General features: G+C 33.9%; 2 non-coding genes across 2 annotated transcripts; both read left to right on the top strand.

Moving 5' to 3' along the window:
- The first annotated feature begins 4,055 nt into the window (after positions 1–4,055).
- Positions 4,056–4,139, top strand: Trnal-cag (transfer RNA leucine (anticodon CAG)). Its single transcript has one exon. It is a non-coding gene; the product is annotated as a tRNA-Leu (tRNA).
- Positions 4,140–10,910: 6,771 nt separating this feature from the next.
- Positions 10,911–10,994, top strand: Trnal-cag (transfer RNA leucine (anticodon CAG)). Its single transcript has one exon. It is a non-coding gene; the product is annotated as a tRNA-Leu (tRNA).
- Positions 10,995–13,474: the final 2,480 nt, after the last annotated feature.

Genomic DNA, 13,474 nt, shown 5'->3' with positions numbered 1-13,474 from the left:
GATGGTGTAATTATTTCAAATACAAGCGGAATCTTAGATGAAATACATCAGTTTTATAGTCATTTATATTCTTCGGTAACTGTTGATGATAATTGTACTGATTCACTTTTAAATTTTGTAAACTGTTCTGTATCTGATGAGGATAAAGATATGTGTGATGCCATAATAACAGTTGATGAAATACATACAGCTATAAAAGGGATGGCTAAAAATAAAAGCCCCGGCCCGGACGGATTGACAGTAGAGTGGTATTGTAAATTTTATGATTGTATATATGATATTCTGTTGCACATCTTTCAGAGTGTTAAGAATGACAATATTATGTCGAGATCAATGAGATTTGGGGTTATATCACTTATTTATAAAAATAAGGGGGATAATAGAAGATTGCAAAATTGGCGTCCTATCAGTTTACTTAATGTAGATTATAAAATTTTGGCAAGGATTTTGTCTACACGTTTAAAAATGGTATTACCCAAAATTATTTCTCAAACTCAGACATGTTGTATAGTTGGGAGAGATATTGCTGATACTATAGTCACTGTAAGAGATATTATAGATATGGTTGAGAGAGACAATCTTGAGGGATATATCTTAAAAATTGATCAAGAAAAAGCGTTTGACAGAGTTTGCCACTCATATTTGATTTCTGTGTTACGAAAGTTCGGTTTTGGTGACAATTTTATTCAGTGGATAAAGATATTTTATAATGAAATTAAAAGTAGTGTTAAATGCAATGGTCATCTAACGAAACCCTTTTTAATTAAAAATTCAGTCAGACAAGGTTGTCCTATATCAGCAATGTTATATGTATTAGCAGCAGAACCCTTAGGACTCGCTATCAAAGCAAATCCCACTATCAAAGGTATTCCACTCCCACTGTCTAGTAATACAAGTAAAGTTTTTCAACATGCAGATGATACAACCTTGACATTAGCGGACACACAATCCATTAATCAATCTTTTAATGTACTTGACTTGTATTGTAAAGGATCTGGTGCAAAGGTGAACAAGGAAAAGACAGAACTTCTGTGTATTGGATCTGGTAAACTTACTGATGATTATTGCAAACAATTACAAATTCAAATGTGTGATCAAGTCATCTTAATTTTGGGAGCTTATGTGGGAAAATGTGCAAAGTTATGTGAGCAACTGAACTGGAATGATAGATTGTCTAAAATTAAAAACTTATTGCAACTGTGGTCACAGAGATATTTGACAATACAAGGAAAAGTAACAGTTGTTAATAACTTATTAGTTTCTAGAGTATTGTACATAGTGTCAGTTCAGCCTCTTCCTGATATGATTGCTGATGAATTGAAGCAATTATTTCTCAGATTTATCTGGTCAGGAAAGTCCCATTTGGTTCACTATTATACAATAATTGGTGATAAGCGAAATGGCGGACTACAGTTAACTGATATAAAGATGAAAATGTATGCATTCAGACTAAAATTTTTAAAAAGATACTTTGATGTGAATTGCCATGCTATGTGGAAAAATACCTTTGATCACTTTTTATCTACTGTCCTGAACATGAGGTTGACCAAAGAGTTGTTTCTCATGTCTTTAAATAAGCAACAATTGAATACCCTACCTATATTTTACAGAGAAATGTTTCATGCATGGGAAAAACTTAGAAATAATATCGATACAAATATTGATGTGAGGAATGTTTTTGAACAACCTCTCTTTTTAAATCCTAATATTACATGTGCTGGTAAAACGTTGTTTTTCGCAGAATTTATAGAAGCAGGAATTGTTCGTGTTCAGGATATTACATATGAATTTGTACCTGGAATACTACCTTATAGAGCTATTCCAGAAATGATATACAAATCAAATTCTGAGATCAAAACAGATAAGATAAAAAAAGACTATAATTGCATAATAGAAAGTATACCATTAGGCTGGAGAAATATTGTTGCAACAGAGTCAAAACCCACTGTAACCAATGGGAGAAATAATATGTTTCTCAGAGTTGATACAAAATTATATGACCTCTGTTTATGTACAACACAACTATTTTACAAGCTTTTATGTACGTTGATTTTTCAAGAACCAGCTTCTGTTTCCTTTTGGAGTAAGATATTTAGTTTGGAAAAGCATAAATACTGGAAATTGATACACCTACCTTTCAAGACCCCAGATTGTATAGATTTGGATTATAGAATAATGCACAATCGAATATTTACAAAAGAGAGACTAAAATACTATGGCAAAATTGATAATGACTCATGTCCAGTGTGCCAGTTGGAAACAGAGGATTTATTTCACATGTTTTTGAAATGTCCTGAATTAAGCTCTTTTAAGAATTATATTGTATATATAGTTGAGATTCTTTTTAAAAATTGTAGAGTTGGTGTTCTCAATAGCACTTCTCTTGAACAAATGCTCATGATAGGATATAACAAAGAAACAAAATCAGTAAATAGTTATTTTTTGAACTACATTCTGAGCATTGCTCGATTGTGCATTTACAAAAGAAGAAACATTATGTCTTTATTAGGGAAACAAATAGACATCGAAAGATTGTTCCAATATTTGACTAGAAAATATATATTATATGCGTATCAACATTACAAAGACAAAAATCAGACTTTGATTACGAAGTATTTTGTAAAAGATAATCCTTTAATGAGAATAGAAGAGGATAAAGTGTTTATTACATTGTAGAATCATTGTTTTGTACTATAACATTACACAATAAAATTTTAGAATCATTGTTCTGTAATATAGCTTAACAAAATACTATTGTAGAATCATTGTTTTGTAATATAGCATTACAAAATACTATTGTAGAACCATTATTTTGTAATATAGCATTACAAACTACTATGTACATACTGACTGTATATTTTTAACTTTTATACTGTACAAAGCGTTTTTGAATAAAGAAAGAAAAAAAAAAAAAAGGCGATGCGTTCAGGTCGCAGTCGGGTCTTCCCGGCGTGGGTTCGAATCCCACTTCTGACAAACTGTTCTTTTGTCATAGAGCAGTATCTCTTATGACTCTAAAATAGAAAACATCAATCTTACAGCGTTCATGTATGCTGGCATATAACAGCTGTTTTAGTTAAATATGCTTTTCTGGCCCTTCAAATGTATTAACTTGTTATCCTCTCTCTCTCTCTCTCTCTCTCTCTCTCTCTCTCTCTCTCTCTCTCTCTCTCTCTAACACACACACACACACACACACATATAGACACACACACACATACAAATCTCACGGATATCTACAGACGGGAAAGCGATACTACCTGCATGAGTGTTTCACTCACATTCATTCGAGTCCCAAAAAGGTTACCTTTTTATTCTTTATGCTCAAACAGTTATAATAAGCACAAGGTATTATCGAGAGGAGAAGTTTATCTCTTGTATGTTAATGAGAAATTGTCATTTTTATATAAGTACCCGCTGGCGCTATATTCCCGCGATTCACAAACAAGATGCCCATCTATCCACTGCCTGTCTAATTATATACGTCCACCTACCCTTCCCCCCCACACACACACACACCATCTCTCTCTCTCTCTCTCTCTCTCTCTCTCTCTTTATGGATGTATGCATACATAATATAACATTGTTCAATAACGCTTACCTGTTACATTGGAGGTTTTCACTGTTCCTTCATATTTCAATTGTTCTCTATTACTTAACATTTGCATTTGTCTCTATCATTTAATGTATCCTTTCCACTGTATTTCTAAGAGATAAGGTGCAGAAAACTAATGGATAGATCAGGATGGACAAGCGGTCTAAGATGATGCATTCAAATTACAGTAGAATCCCTCCCTCATCGACTTCTCTGCAAGGAAAACATTAATAACTTTGTAGTTAATGTTATCATTATTAGAGGCACAATATACAAGTACAAAGATAAAAATATAGATGATGGGAGATTATCCTGTGCTGTTACAAAATCTTTGTTGTTACAAAATCTTACTATTTATTCAATTAGTCGATGATTCTAGGCCTCAACGAGTCCTATTCAGTATGCTGACCTATACGCCCTTCAATCTCTCTATGTGCACTCGGATCTTTGCAATGCATATGTCAGGATGGCCGAGCGGTCTAAGGCGCTGCGTTCAGGTCGCAGTCGGGTCTTCCCGGCGTGGGTTCGAATCCCACTTCTGACAAACTGTTCTTTTGTCATAGAGCAGTATCTTTTATGACTCTAAAATAGAGACTTCCGGTTATGACATCAGAAGGAAAACACGTTTGATGATCGCTCCGTGAATTTTCAAGTTTTTTTCCTTTAATAGACATTTTTGCTGTTTTAATTTGTTACAGGTACGTTGATAAGATTTGTTTGATCGCATTCATATATAAGTGAGATATATTTTGAGTGTGTGGATAACTTTATCCACCACACAAAAAAATTTTTTCTGTGACAATGAATACAAAGCCTGGTCGTGCTGCACGTGCAGCACAAGGAGCTGACTCACACTCTAATGACACCAGTGGAATAGCTAACAATAAGAATGGCATGTCGAGTAACATCGATAGACAGACAGGAGCTTCTCGTCGTTTTGGGAAAGAATGTACCGTGGTGATTGATGTAAAGGATGTGAAGAAAATAAAGGCAAGTGATATTGTTAGAAGTGTAGAAGAATTAACCGGAGATATGTCGGTCTATGCAGTTGTGCCCAAAGGTGCAAATTTGTATGAGGTCACACTACCGAGTAAGGAAGTAGCATATAATACCTTGTGTGGAATTGATATTGGAAGTGAACACTTTGATTGTACTCTTTTATATTCAGACACTATTATTGTGTCAATTCTTCATTTACCAGCATACATCACAGATGATGATATAAGTATGAAGCTCGGTGAATACGGAGTAGAACTTCTTTCTCCCATTCAACGCAGATATTATCCTGGAACTAGTGTGGCTGATGGGACTCGTTATGTCAAATGTAAATTTCCACAGCAGGTAAAATCCTTGCCTTACAGTCTGAAATTTCAGACTGTCAATGGTCAACAATACTTTAGAGTATTACACAATAATCAAGTTAAGGTATGTTCTAGATGTCTTGATCCGGGACATGTTATAAAAGACTGCCCTGATTTTGTATGCTACAAGTGTGGGGAGCAAGGCCATGTAGCAAAAAATTGCACAAGGCAAAGATGTGAAAGTTGTGGAAGTTTTCCTCTTATGTGTACATGCAGGATATGCGACAAATGCCACAAAGAGGCGCAAACATGTATGTGTTACAGAGAGGCCATTACAGGCATTCATTCGCAAGTTGATGATGATATGAGGGAAGACATATTGGAGTTACAGAGTGACGAAGATGATAAAGAAGAAATTGAGAATGCAAAAAAAGATAATGAGAGTGGAGAAAGTGGGGAAGAAAAAGAAAGAATTGGAGTTGATATGACCAATGTAGAAATAGAATCTGAGGAAGTAAACAACAATCATACAATTGGAGATGGATCGGGGACAGATTCAGATGATGACAGGAAGATGGCTGCAGACGTTGTTGAAAGATCAAACGAATCACGTACATGTCAAGAAAACGGTACTAATATCGAAAATTTCAAAGTAGTACAAAGGAGAAGGAGAAGGTTTAATCCAGTACCTAATATGAAGATGAATAGCATGCGACGAACACCTATGAAGAAATGATCAAACACTCAACATTTTTTAATACTTTCAATACACTCATCATAATCATGGCTTTAAATATTGTATCTCTAAATGTAAATGGCTTGCGTAATTTGAATAAACTAAAGTCTGTTTTAGAAATATTTAAAGAGAAAAGAGGCCATATTTTATTATTGCAAGAAACCTTTTGGGATGATGAGTTTGTTGAAAGTATTAGAGAAAATGAGATTTGGAATGGTGACATATTTTATAGTAATGCTGACATTAGGAGGACAGGTGTTGCTGTTTTAGTAGTGAGAGAATTGAGAAATCAGGTGACACAAGAAATGATTGAAAAGGGTAGGATTTTACATCTTAAAATAGCTATGGATGATAAAGTGATTGATTTAATCAATATTTATGCTCCAAATGTTGTGAAGGAAAAGTTTAACTTTTTCATGAAGCTAAATACATATTTACATAACAGTACTAGTGATAGCACTATCCTGGCTGGTGATTTTAATACAACTTTAGCAGGTATTGATCGACATAACAAAGCCTTACATATTGATGATGTAGCAATGCGTGAACTTTATAAAATTATTCATGATAGGAATATTACCGATTTATGGAGATCACGAAATCCTAGTACTCGTAGTTTCTCCAGAAAACAAGTTGTACTAGGCGAAATGAAGCAGAGTAGAATAGATTATTTTTTGATTTCCTCAAAATTGCACTCCAATGTGCAAAATATTTATTATGCAGATACATCCTTTAGTGATCATTCTTTTGTATACCTTAAACTAAATACCTGCAAAGTGGAAACAGGGCCCGGATTATGGATATTAAATAACAATGTTCTTTTTGAGGAAAAATATGTACAAAGAGTGAAATCAATTCTTACCGAGGGAAAAACTGACGAAATGTATTTCAGTGAACCACTCATTTGGTGGGATAATGTAAAATACAAAATTAAAAAATTTTCCCAAGTATACTGTACAAGAAGAAATAAGGAAAGATTACAAGAATACTTTACATTGCAAAATAAATTAAAATCATTTTCAGAAAAAGTCGCAAATAAAGAACCATATGACATTAACAAATATGAAGAACTAAAACATCAGCTAAGTGACTATGAAACTGATTTTTGTCGGGGGTGCTATATTGAGATCTAAGGCCAAATGGGCAATTGAAAGCGATAGAAATACTAAATATTTTCTAAATCTTGAGAAATATCGACACAACAAAAATGTAATCAATGAATTGATTGATGATGATGGTGTAATTATTTCAAATACAAGCGGAATCTTAGATGAAATACATCAGTTTTATAGTCATTTATATTCTTCGGTAACTGTTGATGATAATTGTACTGATTCACTTTTAAATTTTGTAAACTGTTCTGTATCTGATGAGGATAAAGATATGTGTGATGCCATAATAACAGTTGATGAAATACATACAGCTATAAAAGGGATGGCTAAAAATAAAAGCCCCGGCCCGGACGGATTGACAGTAGAGTGGTATTGTAAATTTTATGATTGTATATATGATATTCTGTTGCACATCTTTCAGAGTGTTAAGAATGACAATATTATGTCGAGATCAATGAGATTTGGGGTTATATCACTTATTTATAAAAATAAGGGGGATAATAGAAGATTGCAAAATTGGCGTCCTATCAGTTTACTTAATGTAGATTATAAAATTTTGGCAAGGATTTTGTCTACACGTTTAAAAATGGTATTACCCAAAATTATTTCTCAAACTCAGACATGTTGTATAGTTGGGAGAGATATTGCTGATACTATAGTCACTGTAAGAGATATTATAGATATGGTTGAGAGAGACAATCTTGAGGGATATATCTTAAAAATTGATCAAGAAAAAGCGTTTGACAGAGTTTGCCACTCATATTTGATTTCTGTGTTACGAAAGTTCGGTTTTGGTGACAATTTTATTCAGTGGATAAAGATATTTTATAATGAAATTAAAAGTAGTGTTAAATGCAATGGTCATCTAACGAAACCCTTTTTAATTAAAAATTCAGTCAGACAAGGTTGTCCTATATCAGCAATGTTATATGTATTAGCAGCAGAACCCTTAGGACTCGCTATCAAAGCAAATCCCACTATCAAAGGTATTCCACTCCCACTGTCTAGTAATACAAGTAAAGTTTTTCAACATGCAGATGATACAACCTTGACATTAGCGGACACACAATCCATTAATCAATCTTTTAATGTACTTGACTTGTATTGTAAAGGATCTGGTGCAAAGGTGAACAAGGAAAAGACAGAACTTCTGTGTATTGGATCTGGTAAACTTACTGATGATTATTGCAAACAATTACAAATTCAAATGTGTGATCAAGTCATCTTAATTTTGGGAGCTTATGTGGGAAAATGTGCAAAGTTATGTGAGCAACTGAACTGGAATGATAGATTGTCTAAAATTAAAAACTTATTGCAACTGTGGTCACAGAGATATTTGACAATACAAGGAAAAGTAACAGTTGTTAATAACTTATTAGTTTCTAGAGTATTGTACATAGTGTCAGTTCAGCCTCTTCCTGATATGATTGCTGATGAATTGAAGCAATTATTTCTCAGATTTATCTGGTCAGGAAAGTCCCATTTGGTTCACTATTATACAATAATTGGTGATAAGCGAAATGGCGGACTACAGTTAACTGATATAAAGATGAAAATGTATGCATTCAGACTAAAATTTTTAAAAAGATACTTTGATGTGAATTGCCATGCTATGTGGAAAAATACCTTTGATCACTTTTTATCTACTGTCCTGAACATGAGGTTGACCAAAGAGTTGTTTCTCATGTCTTTAAATAAGCAACAATTGAATACCCTACCTATATTTTACAGAGGAATGTTTCATGCATGGGAAAAACTTAGAAATAATATCGATACAAATATTGATGTGAGGAATGTTTTTGAACAACCTCTCTTTTTAAATCCTAATATTACATGTGCTGGTAAAACGTTGTTTTTCGCAGAATTTATAGAAGCAGGAATTGTTCGTGTTCAGGATATTACATATGAATTTGTACCTGGAATACTACCTTATAGAGCTATTCCAGAAATGATATACAAATCAAATTCTGAGATCAAAACAGATAAGATAAAAATAGACTATAATTGCATAATAGAAAGTATACCATTAGGCTGGAGAAATATTGTTGCAACAGAGTCAAAACCCACTGTAACCAATGGGAGAAATAATGTTTCTCAGAGTTGATACAAAATTATATGACCTCTGTTTATGTACAACACAACTATTTTACAAGCTTTTATGTACGTTGATTTTTCAAGAACCAGCTTCTGTTTCCTTTTGGAGTAAGATATTTAGTTTGGAAAAGCATAAATACTGGAAATTGATACACCTACCTTTCAAGACCCCAGATTGTATAGATTTGGATTATAGAATAATGCACAATCGAATATTTACAAAAGAGAGACTAAAATACTATGGCAAAATTGATAATGACTCATGTCCAGTGTGCCAGTTGGAAACAGAGGATTTATTTCACATGTTTTTGAAATGTCCTGAATTAAGCTCTTTTAAGAATTATATTGTATATATAGTTGAGATTCTTTTTAAAAATTGTAGAGTTGGTGTTCTCAATAGCACTTCTCTTGAACAAATGCTCATGATAGGATATAACAAAGAAACAAAATCAGTAAATAGTTATTTTTTGAACTACATTCTGAGCATTGCTCGATTGTGCATTTACAAAAGAAGAAACATTATGTCTTTATTAGGGAAACAAATAGACATCGAAAGATTGTTCCAATATTTGACTAGAAAATATATATTATATGCGTATCAACATTACAAAGACAAAAATCAGACTTTGATTACGAAGTATTTTGTAAAAGATAATCCTTTAATGAGAATAGAAGAGGATAAAGTGTTTATTACATTGTAGAATCATTGTTTTGTACTATAACATTACACAATAAAATTTTAGAATCATTGTTCTGTAATATAGCTTAACAAAATACTATTGTAGAATCATTGTTTTGTAATATAGCATTACAAAATACTATTGTAGAACCATTATTTTGTAATATAGCATTACAAACTACTATGTACATACTGACTGTATATTTTTAACTTTTATACTGTACAAAGCGTTTTTGAATAAAGAAAGAAAAAAAAAAAAAAAGGCGATGCGTTCAGGTCGCAGTCGGGTCTTCCCGGCGTGGGTTCGAATCCCACTTCTGACAAACTGTTCTTTTGTCATAGAGCAGTATCTCTTATGACTCTAAAATAGAAAACATCAATCTTACAGCGTTCATGTATGCTGGCATATAACAGCTGTTTTAGTTAAATATGCTTTTCTGGTCCTTCAAATGTATTAACTTGTTATCCTCTCTCTCTCTCTCTCTCTCTCTCTCTCTCTCTCTCTCTAACACACACACACACACACACACATATAGACACACACACACATACAAATCTCACGGATATCTACAGACGGGAAAGCGATACTACCTGCATGAGTGTTTCACTCACATTCATTCGAGTCCCAAAAAGGTTACCTTTTTATTCTTTATGCTCAAACAGTTATAATAAGCACAAGGTATTATCGAGAGGAGAAGTTTATCTCTTGTATGTTAATGAGAAATTGTCATTTTTATATAAGTACCCGCTGGCGCTATATTCCCGCGATTCACAAACAAGATGCCCATCTATCCACTGCCTGTCTAATTATATACGTCCACCTACCCTTCCCCCCCCCCACACACACACCATCTCTCTCTCTCTCTCTCTCTCTCTCTCTCTCTCTCTCTCTTTATGGATGTATGCATACATAATATAACATTGTTCAATAACGCTTACCTGTTACATTGGAGGTTTTCACTGTTCCTTCATATTTCAATTGTTCTCTATTACTTAACATTTGCATTTGTCTCTATCATTTAATGTATCCTTTCCACTGTATTTCTAAGAGATAAGGTGCAGAAAACTAATGGATAGATCAGGATGGACAAGCGGTCTAAGATGATGCATTCAAATTACAGTAGAATCCCTCCCTCATCGACTTCTCTGCAAGGAAAACATTAATAACTTTGTAGTTAATGTTATCATTATTAGAGGCACAATATACAAGTACAAAGATAAAAATATAGATGATGGGAGATTATCCTGTGCTGTTACAAAATCTTTGTTGTTACAAAATCTTACTATTTATTCAATTAGTCGATGATTCTAGGCCTCAACGAGTCCTATTCAGTATGCTGACCTATACGCCCTTCAATCTCTCTATGTGCACTCGGATCTTTGCAATGCATATGTCAGGATGGCCGAGCGGTCTAAGGCGCTGCGTTCAGGTCGCAGTCGGGTCTTCCCGGCGTGGGTTCGAATCCCACTTCTGACAAACTGTTCTTTTGTCATAGAGCAGTATCTTTTATGACTCTAAAATAGAGACTTCCGGTTATGACATCAGAAGGAAAACACGTTTGATGATCGCTCCGTGAATTTTCAAGTTTTTTTCCTTTAATAGACATTTTTGCTGTTTTAATTTGTTACAGGTACGTTGATAAGATTTGTTTGATCGCATTCATATATAAGTGAGATATATTTTGAGTGTGTGGATAACTTTATCCACCACACAAAAAATTTTTTTCTGTGACAATGAATACAAAGCCTGGTCGTGCTGCACGTGCAGCACAAGGAGCTGACTCACACTCTAATGACACCAGTGGAATAGCTAACAATAAGAATGGCATGTCGAGTAACATCGATAGACAGACAGGAGCTTCTCGTCGTTTTGGGAAAGAATGTACCGTGGTGATTGATGTAAAGGATGTGAAGAAAATAAAGGCAAGTGATATTGTTAGAAGTGTAGAAGAATTAACCGGAGATATGTCGGTCTATGCAGTTGTGCCCAAAGGTGCAAATTTGTATGAGGTCACACTACCGAGTAAGGAAGTAGCATATAATACCTTGTGTGGAATTGATATTGGAAGTGAACACTTTGATTGTACTCTTTTATATTCAGACACTATTATTGTGTCAATTCTTCATTTACCAGCATACATCACAGATGATGATATAAGTATGAAGCTCGGTGAATACGGAGTAGAACTTCTTTCTCCCATTCAACGCAGATATTATCCTGGAACTAGTGTGGCTGATGGGACTCGTTATGTCAAATGTAAATTTCCACAGCAGGTAAAATCCTTGCCTTACAGTCTGAAATTTCAGACTGTCAATGGTCAACAATACTTTAGAGTATTACACAATAATCAAGTTAAGGTATGTTCTAGATGTCTTGATCCGGGACATGTTATAAAAGACTGCCCTGATTTTGTATGCTACAAGTGTGGGGAGCAAGGCCATGTAGCAAAAAATTGCACAAGGCAAAGATGTGAAAGTTGTGGAAGTTTTCCTCTTATGTGTACATGCAGGATATGCGACAAATGCCACAAAGAGGCGCAAACATGTATGTGTTACAGAGAGGCCATTACAGGCATTCATTCGCAAGTTGATGATGATATGAGGGAAGACATATTGGAGTTACAGAGTGACGAAGATGATAAAGAAGAAATTGAGAATGCAAAAAAAGATAATGAGAGTGGAGAAAGTGGGGAAGAAAAAGAAAGAATTGGAGTTGATATGACCAATGTAGAAATAGAATCTGAGGAAGTAAACAACAATCATACAATTGGAGATGGATCGGGGACAGATTCAGATGATGACAGGAAGATGGCTGCAGACGTTGTTGAAAGATCAAACGAATCACGTACATGTCAAGAAAACGGTACTAATATCGAAAATTTCAAAGTAGTACAAAGGAGAAGGAGAAGGTTTAATCCAGTACCTAATATGAAGATGAATAGCATGCGACGAACACCTATGAAGAAATGATCAAACACTCAACATTTTTTAATACTTTCAATACACTCATCATAATCATGGCTTTAAATATTGTATCTCTAAATGTAAATGGCTTGCGTAATTTGAATAAACTAAAGTCTGTTTTAGAAATATTTAAAGAGAAAAGAGGCCATATTTTATTATTGCAAGAAACCTTTTGGGATGATGAGTTTGTTGAAAGTATTAGAGAAAATGAGATTTGGAATGGTGACATATTTTATAGTAATGCTGACATTAGGAGGACAGGTGTTGCTGTTTTAGTAGTGAGAGAATTGAGAAATCAGGTGACACAAGAAATGATTGAAAAGGGTAGGATTTTACATCTTAAAATAGCTATGGATGATAAAGTGATTGATTTAATCAATATTTATGCTCCAAATGTTGTGAAGGAAAAGTTTAACTTTTTCATGAAGCTAAATACATATTTACATAACAGTACTAGTGATAGCACTATCCTGGCTGGTGATTTTAATACAACTTTAGCAGGTATTGATCGACATAACAAAGCCTTACATATTGATGATGTAGCAATGCGTGAACTTTATAAAATTATTCATGATAGGAATATTACCGATTTATGGAGATCACGAAATCCTAGTACTCGTAGTTTCTCCAGAAAACAAGTTGTACTAGGCGAAATGAAGCAGAGTAGAATAGATTATTTTTTGATTTCCTCAAAATTGCACTCCAATGTGCAAAATATTTATTATGCAGATACATCCTTTAGTGATCATTCTTTTGTATACCTTAAACTAAATACCTGCAAAGTGGAAACAGGGCCCGGATTATGGATATTAAATAACAATGTTCTTTTTGAGGAAAAATATGTACAAAGAGTGAAATCAATTCTTACCGAGGGAAAAACTGACGAAATGTATTTCAGTGAACCACTCATTTGGTGGGATAATGTAAAATACAAAATTAAAAAATTTTCCCAAGTATACTGTACAAGAAGAAATAAGGAAAGATTACAAGAAT

The sequence above is a fragment of the Sinohyriopsis cumingii genome, unplaced genomic scaffold (assembly GCF_028554795.1).
Source record: "Sinohyriopsis cumingii isolate HCF-2022 unplaced genomic scaffold, ASM2855479v2 utg000066l, whole genome shotgun sequence".
Classification (NCBI taxonomy): Eukaryota; Metazoa; Mollusca; class Bivalvia; order Unionida; family Unionidae; genus Sinohyriopsis; species Sinohyriopsis cumingii.
This window is presented reverse-complemented; position numbering and strand designations above follow the sequence as displayed.